General features: G+C 35.3%; 1 protein-coding gene across 1 annotated transcript in view; it reads right to left on the minus strand.

The window, feature by feature from the left end:
* SEMA3A (semaphorin 3A) overlaps positions 1 to 14,876 on the minus strand; it is a 468,512-nt gene extending 453,636 nt beyond the window's left edge. The window contains exon 1 of the mRNA XM_047850777.1: positions 14,638 to 14,876. The gene's annotated coding sequence lies outside the window, so the exon portion shown is untranslated. The remainder of the gene's footprint in view (positions 1 to 14,637) is intronic.
* Positions 14,877 to 17,212: the final 2,336 nt, after the last annotated feature.

Consider the following 17,212-nt stretch of genomic DNA (forward strand, 5'->3'; position numbering starts at 1 on the left):
CTCTCTGTCTCTCTCTCTCAAAATAAATAAATAGATAAAAATTGCTATAAAGAAAAAAGATTCAATAAATAACATGAATATCTAATATATGCTAGGCATTCAGGTGACCAAGTGAAATGATAAAAATACTAAACAAATTTAAAAATTTGCTTTTACTGAGTATATTGTTTTACTATGTAAGTATTTAATAAAGTACATTTTTAGAATCTTGTGTTTCTCATGTATGAACATCCAAACTGGTAAGTAACAAAAAGGTGATAGAGTAAACGTAGAAAAGACAGAGGTTAGAAAATAATATACATTTTATGTAGTCCAAACTCTCTAAGTAGTCCCTAGAACTTGATGTAAGACATTGGCTTGTACAATATCAACATGGTTTAATTTGTTTTTAATTGTGTTATCATTAAATTAACCATGTCTTGCAACTTGGAGACATGGCTACAATTACTTATTATTCCTAACCAAGTTCTGTAAAAAAAAAAAAATTAAGATGACATTTTAATCAGTTTTCTATTATCTGATCTCATGTATTATAGCACTTGATAATCATATTTAGGGAAAGAAATTTGTCTTATTCCTAGTTGTTCCTTTGTGAGTAAAAAAGCATGATAGAAGAGTACCTGTTACGTGTTTTTAGAAGAAAATAATAATTCAAAATATACCCTTAACATGTTTACATCACGGTTTCAACAAGTGCAATGACCTATTCTTAAAGTGACATGGTTCCTTAAGCAACATTACTCAAATGAACAAATGTATATATTTCAACAGTCTGCAAAGATGAAGGACAGAAATTTACTTCCACTTACTTGTTCAAATTTGGAGCTAAATCTGCATTTATTTTTCCTCACCTTGTATGAAAAGAATGTCAGTGTGTATGGTTATGTCTATTTATCCATATACATAGTGATGTGAAGGTATGGAATCTACTAAACAATAAGTGAAACTGTTCATTTATGGTCTTAGTGTCTGTGTACCTTCAAGAGCCTCCTCGGGGGCCAAGAATGAATGAATGACAGAAGTGCTTAGAGAGGCAACTAAGCATGTGGAGAGTAACTGCTGTGAAAGCTATTGATTAATTCTCAAAATAGGAGGTCAGTTTTGGATTGGATGCCTTTGTGGAGCTCCTTCTGCCTGAACTCTCTTTTCTCGAGTCCCTCTCTCATTATCACCTTCTTCCTCAGTTAGGTAACTGAAAATTCCAAGGGAACAGCTAACCAGCCAATGTTGAAGTAACATCTTTGTGGAGTTGAAGTCATCGTGTTACACTGGTTTGTTTTTCCAGTGAGATTTCACATTTGTTAAAATATACCTTGAAATGCAGTTGTAAGGGAGACCCTCCCCTGCCCTCAGTTGCTCACACCTTCTAGTGTCAGTTCCTTCTGGGATTTGGAGCAACACTGAGCACTTTGGCAAATCTAAAAATAATCAGCCCATTAGTATCAAATTGCTTTCCTGAATACAGCAAGGTGCTCTCTCTCTGCCTCCCCAAACGCCAGCCATCCTCCCACATTCTAGTCCACCTCACCCGAAGATGTATCACGTTCAAAACACAATGGGAACTTCACTGATTTACTGCTTTCCCTCCAAAGATTGAGGCTGTAAAACATCATTATGTATAAAATTCCACACAAAACTTTTTGCAACTTTGTCATGTCATTTTACTACAACTATAGGTTGTGAATATACATCTTGGTAAAACAAAACTAGGATATGAAACAAACACAATAAATTGGAATGCATTAACTGACAGGTGACATTTTGCATCTTTCCATTACCATTATTATATAGTTTTTGTGAAACACCCAAAATAGAAAACATAAATTTTATAGACTATAAAGGATTATGATTATTCTCCTTATCATTTCATTAAAATTATTTCAATAATAGGGGTTATTTCTATTGATGAGTATACTTAAAGAGTAAATCTAAAGTGTTATGTTTAAAAAAGGAAATGCCTTTATTCTTCTGTCTTTGTTATTTTCTGACATTAGATATAAAGTATTTCAGGAAGCCACTATTCTTAAAGTAAGTGATTGTGCCTACATATCTGAAGTTCATTTTAAATATGATTTTAGTAGCAGCTATAGAAAAAGTTTATTTTTCATGTTTCCAGGCTTAATTAGAAAGTGGTATGTAATGCACTTGTGATTATCAACCTTAGAAATGGCACTTTAAAAAAAAACATTGTTTAGTTTTTTCCTTACCAAATATATCCCAACATGCTCTTCAAAATAATTTTTCCAATATTGTATCTTTCTATGAACACCTGGAAAATTAATTAGCATCTACATAAAGAAATAGTCAAGTGTTCCCTTTCAAAATACATTTTTTATAGCCACTCATAGAACAATAAGAAAAACATTCTAAAAGATTCTTTTGCGTGCTAAAGAATGCATTCAGTGGGGTCTGCTTTGGGGGATTGTAAGGGGAGAAACCTGGGGTGCTTTAAGGTTAATGGACAGTGATTAAGGTTAATGGCTGAGTGCTTAAGGTTAAGTGCTGTATTTACATAGCTGCCAATTCTTTTTTTTTAAAAAAAGTGTTCATGTCTATCAATCAGTTCCAGCTAATAGCCAATTAAACAGCAAATGGGGTATAGAGACAGAAGGTAAAGACCCCTCAATCTGCATATACAGGGTGGAAACTATCAATCCTCAATCAAGAAGTGTTTATTGAACACCTACTTTGTCACGGCTGTGTTGCACACAAAGAAGTAGAAGCCCTGGTCTCTGTGTCCAAGAAGCTTAGCATTTAGCAGGGAATGGAAATGCCTCTGCACAGGCAGCTATCAAAGAAATGACACAGTAATACATGGTACAGAATTCAGAGCAGGAAAAGATACTACCTAGCTCAAGGCTTCATAGAATTGGGAAGGATGTTTAAATTGTGCCATAAAATAACGGTTTTCAAACAGCTGTATTTCATTCTTTCAAAAACTGTACAACCTCAAGTGTGTCAGGGACAGCATGTGCTGTATACATACTTGCTCTGGCCAAGTTTAACCATTGAACTACATCCACAGTTTATCAGTAATATCACTAAGAAATTCACTGGCGAGGAATATTTAATTGCTCTTCTTTTTCTCATGTAAAATCTCAAGATCAACTTAAAACAAGGACAAGGATAACAAAAAAAAAATAGCTAGAGCAAAACGACATTAGCACACTAACTTTGAGTTCAGTGTGAAGGTATTTAGACTAGGGAAATCAGAAAAGTTTAGGCTAGCGTAAAGGTCTGCAGTATCCGGCAGTTATCCAAGGCAAACTGAATCACTAACCCCCAAATGACAACATGATTAATTATATAAATGTAGTTTACTAAAACAAGATTAATGTTCATCTCGGCAGCAGCCACTGGGAACAATACTTCATACATGGAGCAGCCTCACTTTCCCTCAATTAGCAACATTGAGTCAGGGCCTTTTCTATTTCTCTTTTCCTTTTTTCACTCCCTCTGAATTTCCAACTGATTTCAGAAGGAAGGTATGCTAGGAGGATGTAGGGGTTAGGGGCTAAGCAGGAACACCTGGAATGGAAGAGAAGGTGAAAAATGGACTTGTAACACATAAGCGTGAAAAGTGAATTTTAAAACTTCTCTTAAATACGATTTGCATTCCGTAAGGTTCTTCTATTGGCTGGTTTCAAAATGTTTAGAGCATGAGAATAGAACAGGCAAAAGTGAGTGGACAGCAAAAATTGACACCAAGTTGTCATAGATCCTCCTCTCCGGACTAAGAGTGCTAGCCAGGGAGCAGCTTCCTGGGTCAGAGCTGGCCAGAGACCGATCACAACTTAGAGGTGGAAAGGAACGGAGCTCAGCACTTGCGGGGAAACTCATCTCTTTCAAATTTTTGCTGAAGCTTCAAAAATTAGAAACACGCTTTGAATCAGAAGAATGCTCTTACTAAAATGTAAACACCCAAAGTGTTAAAGGCTTATTAATTAAAAGATACCCATCAAACTGTTGAATGATACTCATTCAGCATTCTGTGTCTTTGCTTAATTGACTTCCAATCCTGGACCTAGCAGTAATTACTACACCCAAGGAATGAGTGTTTTGATTTAGGAATTACTGGGGAAGAGGGTGACAATGTCAAAAAGTAAAGACTATTTAAGAGCATGGAGCTTTCTGAACTGAAAAAAAAAAACTGCTGCTGTTGGCAGAAGTTCAAGTTTTGGGGTAATCGGAAGTCAGTATGAAGTCTATGAGCAAGGGGGTGACTCAACTGCTGAGAGAAGGGAAGAGAAATTGCTCCCTGAATTGAAAAAAGTTGTGAAGTGAAGGGAAGATTATCAAAGATAAAGTTCCTAACACTCAAAATTTGCTAAAAGTCAATCCCATTCTTTGTATTTCCTAGTTCTCTATGCTTCTCAGTAAAGTCCACCCTAACTGTAGGGGTGATCAATGAAAACATGCTACAGTAAATTTAAGTCTGCACTGATCCATGAGCCATAAATCTCTTCTTTTGCATAAATCTCAATTAATAATGGCTTGTGCTGCACAGGTTGGGATCAAATCTAATTAAGGATACACACTATTTCAAAGATCTTCTAACTTTGAGATATCTTGTTAAAAGAAATCAAAAGAGGCTTTAAGCATAGTATTCAAATTAAGAGAACCAGCCACAGCTGATGTTAAAACTCATTATCTATTAAGTAACAAATGTGGTACATAACAAACCAACAAACAAAAAAGATCTAATAGAAACTTCATATATCTCTGACAAATTTTCCAAAGACTTATAGCTCTAATTTCAAAAGGAACATGAACTAATTGCAATACGTTTTTTTTTATTTTTTAAGTAACATCATTCTTAATGTGGTTTCATATTTTTTCTCTTATTACACATAATTTAAGATAAATTAAGTTCACTATTTGTAGCTAATTACACTGTACCATCTCCATTTCATTATGGGGTCTACAGTTTGACAGAATAAAAAATTATCTCGAATAGAAAAAAAGGCAAATTATTATCTATTTATTTATTTATTTTTTAATTTTTTTTTTCAACGTTTATTTATTTTTGGGACAGAGAGAGACAGAGCATGAACGGGGGAGGGGCAGAGAGAGAGGGAGACACAGAATCGGAAACTGGCTCCAGGCTCCGAGCCATCAGCCCAGAGCCTGACGTGGGGCTCGAACTCCCGGACCGCGAGATCGTGACCTGGCTGAAGTCGGACGCTTAACCGACTGCGCCACCCGGGCGCCCCAATTATTATCTCTTTAAAGGGTAAGAAATGGTTTTTAATTCCTTAATTCATGATCAGCACTTAACAGAAACCAGAAAAATTAACTGAAATAATCAATGTCCTATTTTTCAATATTCAAATAACTTGAGGATATTTAATTACTCAGGAGTTTATTAATTCAGTCAAGACTGACTTTAAGTCATCAAATGTATTATAAAAAATAATTTTTTTAAATATCAGCACACATCTCTGTAAGAGTAATATATCCTTGTTATCTTACTCAAAGTTTTTAAATTAAGTTTTAAACAGTGCTGTTCATTATTACAAATGAAATAATGTGTGTATACATATTTTAAATTAGAAACCAAAGAAACTAGGTGCATTATCTATTTAAAACTTCTCATTTTACAAGTAAAAATGTAGCTGTTATTAAATGATATATGTTTTTAAATGATCTGTCCATGCTAATTTTAACTTGTATAAAGTATAATCTCTGAAATTTGGTAAGTTGTCTAGTCATTATCTAAGACTATGTATATAAATGCACACACATTTTATAATTACTGTATAGCTAATATCTATTCCTAGACAGTAAACTAGTAGATACAACCTGAATAGCATATTGTTTCTTAGTGTTCACTTGTTTAAATATCACTAAAATAAATTCCATTTTTAAAATATTATTTATTTTGAGAGAGACAGTGTGTGAGCATGAGTCGGGGAGGGGCAAAGAGACAGGGAGAGAGAGAATCCCGGGCAGGCTCCACACTGTCAGTGCAGAGCCCCATGTGGGGCTCGAACTCACAAACCATGAGATCATGACCTGAGACGAAATCCAGAGCCAGACGCTTAACAGACTGAGCCGCTCAGGTGCCCCAATATAAATTCTTAGCAGTGCTTTGAGAAGTAATTAGGATTGGGAACCACAATAGTAAATGCACTCAAAATGTTTTTAACGTGCCCAGCCCTTAGTCCTTTCAGAAAAAAATAGCTTGAGTCAATCCTTAAACTTTAATGGTCACAGTTGCAGTTGCAGGAACTTGCCAAGTTATCATCTGCCCATGATACTGCTTCTCTCCAGAAAAGCCAGAGTTCCTGCCAAATGCACTTTCTTCCCCTAAGACATGCTGACATATAACATTATTGCTGCAGCCACAAGTGACGTACCATGGATGGGTGCTATTAGCCTGTTCCCATATCAAAGGTGGTCCTCCAGAACTAGGATCCTGAGCTTTGGAAGCAATTCCAGGCGTATCTTATGTGAAGCCTTAAGTATTTAAAGCAGTTACATAATTGATTCTGAGCTTTAGTCTTAGAAAATGTAGTCTTCACCTTCCTCAGTCTAATCTCATATGAAGGATAGAAATTTCCCTTGGATCTAGATCTTTTTCAGCCCTTCAAAATGTTGGTGTGTAGGTATATATAGTTTTTAAAGTTTACAGAGGGGCAGAGATGCTTAAAATATTTTGGAAGCAAAATCAAAACGACAAATGACAGCAGGTCTCTGTGCAATAAGTATAACTGCAAATGAGGTTTTTAGTTTTTGTAGACAGAATGGAAATATGCCATGGCAGTCCTTCAAACGAATCTTCTCGAACTTCATGTTAACTATCTGTGGATAGAGAATACAACGCACTTTCCCCTTTGTCATGCCAATTTCATCTTTTATGAGCTGTCTAGTTCTATTTCCCTGTAAACATGATAAAAATTAAAAGGTTAATGGTATTACTAGGAAAAGTTACCTATGGCACAAAGGACCTTGACTGCTATGCTGTATACAGACTGGGAAAATTGTAAATATCTGATAGTAAGACTCCTGACAGGTTTCCCTGAGTATGGTGACTATTTTCACCGGGCAGACCACCTGCAGGAACTTAGCTGTACCCCTGTTGTAACAGAAGATATCGGTTTCCACAGGGAACAGGGTTTCTAATCCTGTGTTTCCCCTACCCCCCGCCCCCATTTTGATCTTCTCTGTTGTCACAAGGGGAGGTGCTGATGCTGTCCTGCTGGCAGTCTGTTGTCATCTCTTATCCTACCTCCTTCTCAGTCGGCTAGTGTCAGCAATAGCCAATGGCAGTTTTGTGAGTCTAGTTGTTTTGGAGAGTCTAAAAAGATTCCACGTGGGCAATATACAACCCAAGTCATACTAATAAAATAAATGTTTGGGTCTTGTCATAATAAAAAAGCAAAGTTCACAATTTCCAAAATGAACAAATTAAAAAAAAAGGTTAATAACATTATTTTAAAAACTAGTAGTCAACCTACAAGATCTCTATGTAATGCTGTCCATAGCCATAGTCATTGTTTAAAGTAACACATTAAATATAAAAATACAGTGTTTCTATAGCAGCAGAGAATAGCAAGTGATTACTATAAATATTCAAAACTCTAAAGCAGCCCAAGTAAGCCAGGAAACAATTATTTTAAATTCATAGATTTTTTTTCCTGTTGGGGCACACAAAAGTTTGTGATAAAACTTGTTTTTTAAATTATGAACTATAGTTCTTTAAATAAAAGAAAAATCATTTTTATTTAAGAGAGCTATTACTGTGGAATGGATAATAGAAATCATTCATACACGCACGTATTTGCTTTGACACATAAACTACACACACAAGGAGCAAGTTATTTATTACATTATTGTAACAGAAATTAATGAATATGCCTAAAAACATGATATAAACACAAGGTCTGATATAAAATATGCATCTTTTTCTACATGATAAAATCATCTATAACATTTGTATTCTCCTAAAGGTACCAAAGTAAAATGCCTTCTTGAAACACATGGCATTGATATCACACCCATGTCTTATATTTTCTTGAATCAAAATATGATGGCAATACTAAGACTTTTGTCAGGTAGGAGTCTTACTACATATACGGTGTATACGTGCATCCTTAAGGTCCATAATGTATTGAAATAGTTTGAGTCTCTAAATTCCAGTCCAAAGGACTGGAACTATAAAAAAAAAAATAGCCTCTGTCCCAAGCTACCCTGCATGTGGGCATCCGAGCATGTTTGTGCACATTTGCTGCTTTCACATAGTATATCAGCCACTTGAAAATACTTTCATTAGTTTAATGTTATTCATAAAATTGAGAAGGTAAAACACATTGTTTATCTGTAAACTGCAAAGGACAAACCTCTTTTGCTATCAATGTGAAGATTAAATGAGATAATATAAATGACAGGACACCCTGTAGTTCCTTTCCATTTCTATATTCACCCACGTATATTTGCTTTTGTATCTTCAACGTAATTCAATGAGTGCACATAAGCTTTTCTTGCTCAAATTTTCATTTTGTATAAATTAAATACTTGGTCACAAAATCAGCCTTGTTAAAATATACTTCTAACATTATTTAAGAAGTGAAAAAAATGAATGTATTAGTGTTATACTATCTCATAGGGTAGCTAAGAGCAAAGATGCCAATATATGTCAATGTTTTATGTGAATATGAAGATATTTTTGTTAGTACAGCATTCCTGTTCTTCACCATGTGTCAGGCAACTGTTGGCTAGGACTATAGGGTAAACCAAGCTGAATTCCAGGATTCAGTTTTAGAGGCTCACTTTTACATGGTAAAGGTTTTTGGATTCCTTTGTTAATTTTCTTTCATTTCTTAAATCCTTCAGAACAGGACTGAAAAGAGACCCACCAAGAAATGGAAAAATCAAATATGAATCCTTCATTAAGCTCACAAATTAAGGAAATTGAGAAGTGTTTGTTCATGCCAAGACATAATTTTTCATGGAAACTCATATTTTGTTAAATGAAACTCAGGCTGAGATAAAAGTTTTCTGATTAAACATCACTGAAATATATTTTAATACAGGGGAGAAAATATGTGTGATGGTTTATACAACATAACTTATATCAAACATAGAGTCCTCCACACATACAAAACCCTTTAAAAGCCAGGCAAGTCCTGAATGAGACATCAGATGCTGAGCTTATGCACTCTCATGGCCTTCTATGTCTCATAAAAACTTCTCATTTTTCCTGGTCACTTTACAAAGAGCTTTTCACAATTCTTTCGTGTGCAAATAAATCAAAAAATGTTGCATGGCCGATATTCTATACATTTTAAAAACGAGCGAATAATTGTCTAAAAGAGGACCTGAACCCCAGTGTTCTACTTCATGTTCAGTATTCCACTTATAAGGATTTTAGTTTTGTAATTCAGTCAAACCCAAGTTTAAATACTAACATGGGTATGCGTACTTAATAGCAAATGGTTATCTAGGGAAAATAAATTCTAGAATGACTGAAAATACAGTTTATCAGGAAAGTTATGATGTAGCATGTGTAATTTGTACAATATTAAGGAATAAAACAAAATGAAGTTGACTGCTAATGAAATGCCTCTTTGAAACCCTGAGTTTGTCGCACCTGCAACTTTAACTCTGAATACACAGCAATGATAAAATGTACTTCATAACAAAATTAAAAATTCATGCCACTCTCTAAACAGGATATAGGTGTCAATGAGCCTAAAATGAAGAGAATATTTAATATTAAGCAGGGATAGAAAAGAAGAATTTTTGGATATTGATTGCAGAAGTAAACCCATGGTAGCTAGGAGTCTGAAACCCTAGGTAGCTAGGGAAACTGGGACCAAGAGCCTTCCTTCCACACAAAGCAAGGACCATGCATGAATCGAGTTGTGGTTGACTGCTGGTTTTGGCTTCAGGATGTATGAGACTATAGAAATTGTGACCACCAGATATGAACGGAACTGTCCGTCAGCACAATGCCTAAACCTACAGTGTTCTCAGTATTTCCCTGGAACATAAGCCAGTAGTAAATAAGCCAGTATGAGACAATATCAGAATTAATTGTAGACTGGACCCCTGGTAAAAGGCTTGGGATGAGTCAGGCCAAAAAAGGAGGGGGATGGGATTAGGAGACCCTCCCACTGAAGATGACCCTACAAATGAAAATGAAGTGTTGTCTGGATAATCCAAAAAGGATTTATGAGGGTAAGATTAACTTCAAGAAGCTAGCCTGTTGATCTCTTTGAGTTATGACAGTGATAGGGAAGTCTCTGATCAAAGTTTTTCAAGTAATCATCAATCCTCAAGGTTTTTAGGGCTTTCAGATCTTGTCACTATAGATTAATTCTCTTAGGATCTTAAGATTAGTTTGAAAAAAATTACTTGTTTTCTTCTCTGTCTTCTTTTGTATAAAAACAGTCTATGGTTTTATAAATGCCAAACATATTTAAATATCTTCATCCCATACCTTGTTTTTCATCAGATATCTTTTATCAACACAAAAGAATATATGAGAATTAAAGTAACATTTTTACATATCCAGTTTTTTGAAAAGTGGGTTGGGTTCGCTAAAAATTTGAAGTAATTTCCTCATTTTCATTAAATTTGCCAGGCATAAAACTGCTTGTGTATATAAAAGTGGATCTCTCACCTTAACAATTATGATAAGATAGGCTTTTAGAAATAAAAAAACTCCCTTTAAAATGAATATTCTGTCTTTATCTGGGAGAAGATACACAAGCCCATAATGACAAAAGTTATATTATGAAATAGAAGGGTTTTTTTTTATCATAAATATTTTGTTTTTGAGTTCTCTACAAAGAATATTCTCAATCATATTGATAAAGGTCTGTCTGGGGGAGAAAGTGTTCCAGCAGAGGGTCATATGACAGATATAGTTCCTTGGAAAATCTGTATCTGAAATAAAATATTTCAAATAGGTTTTTCTAGGCTATGCTTACATGACAGAAGTATTCACAGATAAAGAGACATTCAATGATCATTCTATAAAAAAAAATCCAGATGGTCCTACTAAGTAACTAAGGCCTGAAAATCTTTAAGAGTGATTAACTGCTCACTTTTTTTTCACTGCCGTAGTGGTTGGTGGGGATGTGTTTAGGTGACTCTCATTCAGAGACCATTGTGATTAGCATCACCCCTGTTAAGTTCAACAGTGGATTGGTTGGAAATACCCGGAGTTGACAATCTTCTCAGAGACCTAACACGAATGGAAAATTAACAACTGAGTGAGGGTAGAAGGACCAGTTCTTCTCCCAATAGCTGAGATATAGCTTTAACTCCCATACTTGTCGTAAAACCTCTGAAAAGTAGTAGGGTCTACACATACTGAATGATGATGTAAACTGAAGTGTGGTCTTACTCACTGGCATTTAACGATTTACATTTTGTTTGATTGGGTCGTCTATTTCTATTTATGAATCTCTTTCAGAATTCAAGTCGTCCTGATCAGGTGATCAGAGATAAAGTCAACTTGGCATTGATAATGAAGTCACCTGTTAGGGAAGCAGTGCAGTCTAGTGTTTAGAAGATTTATCTGTCCTCATGCAAAGTTAATTTGAATCCAAGTTCCACTGCTTACCAACTACATGGCACCAGTCAACTTCTTCAACCCCTCTGGTTTTACTTTTATAAATGGGAATAGAAACAGTACCTACTTCATTGGGCTATCAGGACTAAATAAATCATGGGTACCAAATGCTCAGGGCAGTGTTTGGTTCCTTGCAAGTGCCCAATTCATGTTATTCATAGCACCCTATCTGGAAATGGTTGGCCTCTGATTCATAACAAAAATGGAGGCCTGGATAGAAGAGTGCCCGGAAGACACTGTGGGCACTGATAAGGTGGGAGCACAATTAGGAAGCATTGTACCCGTTGTACAGTTGGCCACACTGTCTCTTCCTTGAGTGACCACTGAAATTTCACTGTCTTTTTCCCCATACTCTCTATCTTGATATGTAACATAGTTCCTTTGTTTTAAGTGAAAATGGAGTTATTAAATCCTGTGTTGATTTATGGTTAAAAATTAAAATTCTTCAAGGAAGGAGATCTCTTAGAATAAGTTGATATATCCTGTGATTTCTAAAAATTTTCCTCCAAGTATTTTAGAATTTGTGTGAATAAATATAGCATATATATTTTCCACTTACTTCCATCATTTGTATTGTCGAATTATTCCTACTGCAATCTTATTTGAAAACATGTACAGATAAAGCCACAGCGACACAGAACACTTACATAAATGAAAAGACAAGGGTATTTATTTAAAATGTAATTTGTCAATTGCTTAAATTTCAACAGGATATTTATTAGTAAAATGTAATTACTGTAAAAAATGTATTTGTTTTACTTTTAAGTTAGACTTAACCTTAATGCTTTCCAGTTAAGATTTAACTGGGATGGTTATAACAAAGCCACTGTTGTAAATTATAGATGACTCAATTGCTTCTTTGAGGATATCAATAGATTTAATTACTGTCTTATCACCACTTAGCTACATATCCTTAAATGAATTTCACCATTGGTGAAAAATCATTATTTGCATGAGTTCTTTGTGTATATTTACTTGCTGGCATATAGCTACCATTTAAGCATAATAAATCTTGTGTAAAATATCAAACCCTTCCTGTCACTCCATCTTTATTCCCACAGTGACTCTTCAAATTTATTAAATTAACTGCAACTTAAGCAAAGGCGATATATTCTAACTCTTTGGATAAAGTGTAAAGTTCTCATTCATCATTCTATGCCTTCAATAATAGGCTTGAATGATTTTTTTCACTTATTTTTTTACCGAACTAAATACTCTAACCAAAGTGTTATCATCATATAAAATTAACCACAGAGTATGTAAAAAGTGCAGCATAGTACCACTTGATTTTTATTATACTTTGAAAGGCAAATGAAGTAAATCAAGGAGAAACAAATCTAAAGGCAGTGCTGAAGTGAAGTCCAGCCTTTGAAAAAGGCTTCCTATTAATCACAGACCTGACCTTTTCATTAAGGGGCACTTGTTGGAGTCATTGACACGGTTACAGCATTCATATGTGTGAACTGTACTCCATGGTATTCATGTACTGGGGAAGGCATAGTGAAATTAGATTCTCTCCCTGTAGGGGGTAGACATTGACCGCTATTCAATGCCAACAATTGTCGGTTTAAGTATTTCATGAAGAATGACTTTTAAACTGCATTTACTCTACCATCAGTAATGTCAAATGCAATTCTTAAAGAAATATATTTAACAAGCAATAATTAATTAAACCTCTCATAGCAGCAACTTTATCCGAGATAAATCATTTCTGAATATACACAAAGGAGTCATCAGGATTCTACCGTCATGGCTTTTAAACCATCAATTTCAATGATGTCCATCTGTAATAGTTAGAAAACAAAAACAAAACGCTGGCCGGTAGGGAATTATTTAAACAATGCAACAGTGTTTTATCCAGTTTCACCTGTCTATGCACCCTATATATGTACATTGTCTTTTGAGACAACAATGCCTTCCAGACTAATTTTTTTTAAAAAGCCTAAGTTAAAAAAAATCCTTGAATGATTGCAAAGAGCTATTATGATGTGCTGACAGTTTTTAACTGCATCCTTTTTAATATTATTATCTTTGGGCAATATGTGATGCATTGAATTTAGAATCCTAACTGGAATCTTTGTCAGAGCATATGTCCCATGCGTTTATTTCTTACATGGAACATCATACATTTGAACAGCAAACACATTCTTTCACATTGGCTGACATTCCACCTGAAAAAGTCCACCACAGTTAGCTTGTTAACACAATTCAGGATATATGGTATAGTAGTAAAAAGATTCCCCATAGCCAAGTAAAAATCAGAGTAGGGGGTTCAAGGAACAGGGCTGCATTTAGATCAAATCTGAACTTGAAGTTCAAATATAGTTTAATAGTGAATCTCAAGTTGTAAATGCAAAGTAAACGCAAAGTGAAGGCTGCTTTAAACCAAGCATGAAAGACCAAAAAGTCAAAGTTGAGATTTCCTACATCTGGCTTTAATATCTCTTGCTATGCTATCAGACAAATGACCTTTGTTTTGTTTTGTTTGTTTAAAAATTCATTATCATTGTCATTGCTGCTACAACTTAATACTGCGTTTAGTTTTTAGCATCTTTTCTTTGGTAAGAGATTGAGCTGTAGAATGGATTTGTTGAGCAAAAATTTCAGGCAAATGCCACACATTAACGAACAGTGACATAACAATACAGCTATGCAGAAAAGTTGAAAACTATTTTCGAGAAAAGTATGTGCTTCTTACATATTTTTTTTATTGTCAGAACTGTGACAAAACACTTGCTACCATCATTCCTGACAGCAATAAAGGACATTTCACCCAGAAATAGTGAGTAATATGCCAGGCTACAGGATTGAATTAGCAATATTATTAGCACCACATTTTAGTTCCGAGACCTTCTGAATGAGGAAGTCACTTGCAGAGTATTTAAGCTTCAGTGACAGTGCCAAGGCACTGTGCAAAACGAAACCGGAGGAAATCCACAGGGTTATGAACGCAGGCTTTTTGCTAGTTCACTTTTGCAGTCTTTAGAGGATTCCCTGAGAGTAAACATCCTTAATTAATTCCCAAGTAAAAGAAGAATAAATTTTCCACTTACTGCATTTGCTGTCCTTTGTCCACACGTTGAAGTCAAAGAGCTGTTCTGCTGTTCTTACCTAGCTCCAGGTTGCCCTCCGGATTAGGCATAAACGTGAGCGGCAAGAAGCGTGTTGACTCTGTAACTGTACAAGGAGCAGCCCATCTCACTGCTGCTAGCGAGCCGGTCAGGACAGAGTGCTAAACTTCAGCATGAGAGCACAGCATCTATTACCCCTGAGGCTCTACCATTTCACCTACACCTGGGCGGATCTATCAAGCTTCATCTCTATTAGAGCTATTTGACTCTGTGGTTTAAGAGGGAGGAGGAAAAAAAAAAAAAAGAGGCTTGCCGTTGTCACACTTGTTTCCTATTAAAGGGCCTTACGGTGGATTGAGTAATTGTGTACGAAGGTAGTCTGGCTGGCAGATGTGTGCAGCCCCAGCGGAGCCCTAGATTCAAGGCAGATGGGTTGTACCAGGGCGCAAACAACATTGAGAGAGAGAGAGGCGTGATTAAAACAGCAGGCCTCTGTTTTATAGTGCTGGAAGTGGGGTAGCATTAAAGCTCCTGGGAATCAGAGTTCCCCAAATGGCACTACTCTATAGAAAGAAAAACAATAAATTCAATAAAAAAGAAAGATGTTCAAGCTACAGAAGTTATAGAGGTATTTATAATATTCACTTTAACTATTAATGAAGGATTAAATGAAGCACCTTTCCCCCAATACTCCAACTGAACTTAATTAAAACTACTCAATCATGGGTCATCATGGGTTATTGATAGTGTTAATGTGATGGATTTGAAACAGATCCCTCATTCTGCCGCATAAGCCATGGTTATCTTTTTAATCTGAATTAAATTGCTTTAAGGAGATTTACACTGTCAGGCAGATTGACATCCTGCAATAGGACTTTTTTTTTTTTTTTTTAATGTGGTTGAGGCCAATGGTTAAAAAAAAAAATCCGCTTGTAGGTATTTCTGCCTGCATACCACACATTATCTCAAGCACCTTAACCCACGGAAACTTTAGGGCTTTCTGTGTCACCTCTCTGACAATCAAAACTAATCAGAATGTATATAATAATAATAATCAGAATGAATATAATTCACTTTCCCAAATCAGAATTGTTTGATCTATTTTCCTATGTTGTTGAGAGCTACTTCCCTTTGTTAAATAGCGCACAACTACTATTATTAATAATGATGATGGTAATTGAACAGTTGCTACATGCATTATCTCTTTTGAGTCCTACAATGACACCTTAAGGTCAATATTGCTATTATTTTCTCTCTTTTTTTCACCTGAGGGAAAGAGTTGGAGTTGGTCACATAGTATGATTTGGAAGCACAATACCATTGGATCTGACTCTAGAATCTTCACTCTTCACTATGTCATACAGTCTCTGTACAAAATAAATTTTCTCCTGCACAAAATAAATGATTCTCATTGCTTTCTTTTATAGAAAACTTGGAATGGATTTTTTCTTTTATTTCTCTTGGTAGTTATAATTTAGAATTAAATACTCAAGCTTTGTGTGTCCAAATAGAAATATTGTCCAGCCCACAGAGAAGTTGCACTAATGGTTCTAAGGATCGATGAGGGGAAGAATTGCTTAAGAACATGTAATTTAAAAATAATTCATTGACACAGTTTCTTATAGTTAAAACATTTGAGCCAATGTTTCTTTAATTTTTTTAAGTGTTTTATTAATTTTTGAGAGAGTGCAAGTGGGGGAGGGTGAGAGAGAGGGGGGACAGAGGATCCGTAGCGCGCTCTATGCTAAAAGCAGCTAGCCGGATGTGGGGCTTGAACTCACCAACTTCGAGATTATCACCTAAGCCAAAGCTGGACGCTCAACCAACTGAGCCACCCAGGTGCCCCAGCAAATGTTTCTTAATATTTCTAACTGGTACACTGCAAGTTAGTGGAAGAAGGAAGAACTAAGAATTTCAATAAATAAATAAATTCTTAATTTTATATTCATTTTACATATTTCCCTAAATCAATCCAAATCTATTTTTTGAGTAATAATTTCTTATTCTCCCTCTAATGTTTTACCATTTTCCAGTGAATTAATGCTATATTTGCTCTAATAGAAGCTTATTTTACTCAGGGGTAAAATTATATTACGGAGTATATGAAAAAATTTTGTTAAAAACCCCCTCTCACTTTATTTCTAGAGACAAAAAGAAAATAAGTCTGAAAATAAATTTATACTTCCATGAAAATTTTATTTAAGTAATGAAACTTAGGGGTGCCTGGGTGGCTCAATACGTTAAACGTCCGACTTCAGCTCAGATCATGATCTCACACTCCGTGAGTTCAAGCCCTACATCGGGCTCTGTGCTGACAGCTCAGAGCCTGGAGCCCGCTTCAGATTCTGTATCTCCCCCTCTCTCTGCCCCTCCCCTGCTCATGCTCTGTCTCTCTCTGTCTCAAAAATAAATAAAAACATTTAAAAATTTTTAAATAATGAAACTTAGATTTATTTAAAAGTTTTGTCAAAGATAAACAAAATAAAAATCTGGTCATGAATAACAGCATGGTCTTATGCTATATGCCACATTATACTGACATCCATATTTATAGTCC

Source organism: Prionailurus viverrinus, chromosome A2 (assembly GCF_022837055.1).
Source record: "Prionailurus viverrinus isolate Anna chromosome A2, UM_Priviv_1.0, whole genome shotgun sequence".
Classification (NCBI taxonomy): domain Eukaryota; kingdom Metazoa; phylum Chordata; class Mammalia; order Carnivora; family Felidae; genus Prionailurus; species Prionailurus viverrinus.